The sequence below is a fragment of the Echinops telfairi genome, unplaced genomic scaffold (genome assembly GCF_000313985.2).
Source record: "Echinops telfairi isolate 266 unplaced genomic scaffold, ASM31398v2 ScPeMD7_6;HRSCAF=24_1, whole genome shotgun sequence".
In the NCBI taxonomy this organism is placed as follows: Eukaryota; Metazoa; Chordata; class Mammalia; order Afrosoricida; family Tenrecidae; genus Echinops; species Echinops telfairi.
The window spans coordinates 8,306,569-8,311,574 of NW_022103903.1; the positions used below are offsets into that span (position 1 = coordinate 8,306,569).

Here is a 5,006-nt window from a genome sequence, read left to right on the forward strand (position 1 = left end):
TGGCTGGCAGCACCTCAGTCACACAGAGGGAGGTCAGGTGAGTAAGGTGTGTGGAGCAAGAGAAGCATGCTGTTCTTTGCCAAGAACTGGTGCACTGTGATGGCTGCGTGAGCAGGTGCATTGTCATTGTGGTAAAACCAGTCCCTCGTTTGTCACAAATCAGACCTTTTTTTATGGCACACTGTTAACGCTATCTTTTCAGAACCTCTAAACAGAACGCTTGATTAACAGTCTGACTTGGTGGAACAAATTCCAAATGCACCATGAGTCAACATTTGTGTCTGTTCAGGAGGTTGATGATGTCTAGAACAATATTTTTCATCAATTGACTATTCACCTTTTGAAACAAGAAAACCACTCATATAATTGATTTTCCCCTATAGTGCTATCCTTGTAAGCTGTGTTCACCATCACAACAGTTTCTGTGGCATTTTTCCTGAGCAGGAAACAAAATTTCACCACCACATGTTGTTCTCTTAAATTAGCAATCACAAAATAACAAGGTTTGAGAGAAACTGCTTTTACAAAAAATTTCACTGTGACCAGAAAGAAACTTCCTAGGTGACACCACTGGGTGCACTAACTCAGAGCAAGTTGCTGAATGCTGGCCTAGTGGGAAAAATGCATACCACAAAAGCCCCACCCAGTAGAGCTTTTATCCAGGTTTTTTTTTGGGGGGTGGGGTGGGCTGGGGTGGTTGGTTGTTTAGTGCCAGGTCAGCATTAGGTTATTTTAAAATATTTTTTACATTAAATGATGCTAACATTTGCAAAATCTATGAGGTAAACCTAGAACTTTGGAGCTGTGAGTGATCTAAGAGTATATACCAGGATCTACCCAGAAACCCAACAAAGCTACAAATAGTATAGAGCTAGGCAGATGACTGAAATTCATTTGTGAGATTGTGGTATAAAAGTTGAGAAAACTGAAAGAACAATAAACTTTAAACTTTGAATATGTAATAGAAGTTAGAGTTATCTCCTGGGTGTTAAGGGGTTATATTGCAATTTCTGTCAAACAAATCCATATATGTCAGAGGCATGTAGAATATAAGAAATCTAATTGAATGTGAAGTTACAAGAGTAGTTTTGCTATAAAAATATACAAAAGTAAAAACATATATACAAAAGTAGCTTTGCTACAAAAATATGTAAAAATAGCTTTGCTACATAATATTTTCTTCTACATTTTAAGAAAAGAAAACCAATAAATGCTTTTGAGTAAACGAACAAACAAACAAACCAAAAAAACAGAATACAGTTGACCTGTGAACAAAAGAAGACTAGGGTGCCAACCTCCCCGCAGTTGAAAATCTGCATGTAATTTAAAATTCACACTTGAATAACATGGATTTGAACTGTGCAGGCTCACTTTACTCAGGTTTTGTTTCCTGCTGTTATTGTGGGGAGCTCAAGTGTTGTGAGTATCCACTTAAACTATGGTGTGATGCTAATCATCTCCGCATGAGATATAGGAGAGACAGCTGCTCACAAGGTGTTTTTAAACAGATACTCAAAACACTTGAGCTCACCACAATAGCAGCAGGGGAAGAAAAAAAATGCACATGTAAATGGAACTGCACAGTCAAACTCATGGTACTCAATTGTGTTTCATTTGTCAGAGCCTTAATGCCCAGTGATTCGTTTAAATTTCCTGACAAGAGGGATAAGGCTGAGATATATATCTATATATCTCTATTTCTATCTATATCTATTATCCTAGAAATACTGGAAATGATCTTCTGGAAGAGGATGGAAGCGAATTTGTAGATTTAGGTGGTCTGTGCAAAGGGTAAATAGCTACACTGGCAAGTGGTCAACTACAGAGGCAAGAGAAAAGAATGCAAATAAAGCCTTTGTACAATGGAGCATAACACTGCCCGGTCCTGTGCCACACCCTCAAATTGTTCTGACTCTTGAGCCCATTTTTGCAACCACTGTGAATCATCTTGTGGCAGGCTTCCCTCTTTTTCTCGGCTCCTCCACTGCACCAAGCACGATGTTCTTCTCCAGGGACTGGTCTCTTCCTATAGCATGCCTGGAGTCAGAGAGACAAAGTCTCTCCATTCTTGCCGCTAAGGAGCATTCTTCCAGACAGATATGGTCGACGGCACTTTGAATATCCTTTGCCAACACCATAGTTCACGTGCACCCATTTTTCTTCTGTCTCCCATAACCAATGTCCAATTTTCACAGGTGTGTATACGACACAATTGAAAACACCATAGTTTGGGTCAGGTGCCCCTTAGTCCTTCAAGTAACAGCCTTGCTTTTCAACCCTTTAAAGACATCATGTGCTGTACCTAATACAGTGTGTCATTCGATCTCTTGACTGTTACTTCCATGAGGTTTGCTTGTAGAGCCAAACAAAATGAAATCCGTGACAATTTCCATGTTTTCTCTCTTTATTATGATGTGACCTGTTGGTCCCGTTGTGGGGGTCTTGGTTTTCTTTACATTGCGTTACTACTTACTGAAGGCTGCCGTCCTTGCCTTTATCAACAAGCGCTTCAAGTCCTCCTCATTTTCAAAAAGTTAGATCGTGACATCTACACAAATACATAATAAGCCTTCTTCCCGCCTGATGCCACATTCTCCTTAATGAAATCCAGCTTCTCTGATGATTTGCTCAGCATAAAGATTCAATATGTATGTTGAGAGGATACAACCCTGATGCACAAGTGCCTCTTGTACAGGTTTCATATGAGTATGATTAAGTGTTCTGGAATTCCCATTCTTCTCAAGGCTATCCATAGTTAGTTAAGGTTTTCACAGTTCAATTCATTTTAGAAAGGCTTTTATTAAAGGAATGGGAAATGAAAAATCAAATAAACATTTGAGTAGTCAGCCGACGTGTAGTTAAAATGAGAATCAATCTGATGTGACATCAGGGAAGTCGAAACAGGTGTACCAAAGGCAAGGAGATAGTTGGCAGTGTTTAATGCTACATTCTTGGTCAATATTAAGAAAACCTATGTGATTTCATTTACTGTAATTACATTATGGAAACATTTATGAAATAACAAATTATTAATTGTATAAATTCTGATTTGTAAAACATAAAGAATTTCAACATGCCATTTATTTGCCAACTTACATATTCAATGTTGGATTGATTTATTTATGCTACAAAGAATGGAGATTCAAAGTACTTTTAAAAAGCAAAAGTGTATGAGCTTCAGGCTTTAAAGAGAAAGAAAACCAAGAAGAATAAAACATCCAGCAGAGTATATGTGTATAAGGTAAGGGACATAATTGTTTGAACAAAGACTTGAAATGGGAGGACACAATGTCCTAGAGCCACAGACTACAACTGAGTAGGTGTACTGAAATATACAGATGATCACAAGATTTACCAATGGGAAACAGAGAAGACATTAACTCCTGTTTGTATTTTTGAGTCAATTCACACTCAGGGTGAAACTATCGGACAGAGTAGAACTGCCTCATAGGGTTTCCAAGACTAATCCTACTGGAAGGGGACAGCCACTGCAGTTTCAGTTTACAACGGTCAAAACAAACTGTGTTTATTTTTTGGTTTGTTTGTGTTTTTATTGTTTTCTGAGTTTCAGGGGGGTGGGGATTGGGGGGAGGGCCTGAAGATGCAGAAGTAACATCAGCATTTGTAGAGAGCAAGTGGTGAGCGCTCTCCATGTAAACTCTTGTTGGAGCCTCCTTGCTACCCTCAATGAGTATTGCCACGATGAACAAGAACCAAGCCAAGAAATGCCCTGTGCAACATTATTCACCTCTTCCTCCCAAATGTCGTTTTCAGTGTCCTTACTACTTCCTCATAATAAGTTTGCATGAACAGCTTGTGTGCTTTGAAAAAAAACAACTTTCATGATTATGTCTTTGGAATCCCAAAGAAGTTATCATGACTTGTAGGCTGATTTGTCTCCCTTGAATTTACCTATCCGGGGATATCTTTGTGGAAGCCACTATTTTGACTGTGCCTTCTTTTTTTTTTAAGGTGCGTAGCAAAACTTTAATTGAGAGAACTTTCTGAACTCATCCATTGACCAGTAATACATGTTTAACCATATTTTGTGAGGGATAAACCTTTGCATATATAAACTACACCCACAGGAGGAATACTTTTTGACTTCTTCTTGTGTATTATTTAGAATTTTATGTGTGGACTGTTTTAGAAACCAGATTGTTCCACTATATCAAATAATAATGAGCCCATTCTTACCTTATATATATATATTGGTTATTCTCAACTCCATATTTACTTTAAAATCTTGAAGGAAGGAATTATTTTCTGCCAATATTATTATTATTATTATTATTATCTTAAAAATATGGAACACTTCACAAATTTTTGTGTCATCATTGTTCAGGGGCCATGCTAATCTTTTCTGAATCATTCCAATTTTAGTATATGTGCTGCCGAAGCGAACACGTGCCAATATTCTTATCAGTCCAGAATATTGATTCAAAGTCCATATTCCAAACGATGTACCTTTTCTTTATAAGTAGGGATGCTTAGCTTTCTCTTTCACTGGAGTTATGCAAACCACGAGACGACGTGGACATTCCTGCAGACTGCCAGAGCTATCCGAGGTTTCCCACCCTAATGGCAAGGTGCCAGGTCCAATAAAAAGAGGAGAAGTGCCCATAAGAATTCTTACTTTACCTTCATGGCTGAGGCTTCCTCAAACCACTTTCAGTTTCCATAACTTGCTGGAAAATCTAAGGGAAACACAGAAATCTGTTATACTCATGGCAATGTTTACTATAGGGAAATGATGCAAAATAGAACCACACAAAATAAGAGATGCATAAGACAACGTCTGGAATCATTCCACATGCAACGTTTTTCCTGTTTCTTTTATTCATATGCATATCATTAATATTCTCATATCTGTACGCTAGTATGTTTGTTTCAGTTGCCTTCACAATACATGTGTCCCCTTTAAAATATAGCCATTTGTTGGCCTTGATTCGTTCACCAAAATTCTAAGCCCTAAATCATTTTGTGAGTGATCTTTCTTTTAATGC

At 38.0% G+C, this 5,006-nt stretch overlaps 1 non-coding gene across 1 annotated transcript; it reads right to left on the reverse strand.

The window, feature by feature from the left end:
• Nucleotides 1–4,300: 4,300 nt before the first annotated feature.
• On the reverse strand, nucleotides 4,301–4,407 carry LOC115868113. The gene has a single exon (XR_004045422.1). It is a non-coding gene; the product is annotated as a U6 spliceosomal RNA (small nuclear RNA).
• Between the last annotated feature and the right edge of the window lie 599 nt (nucleotides 4,408–5,006).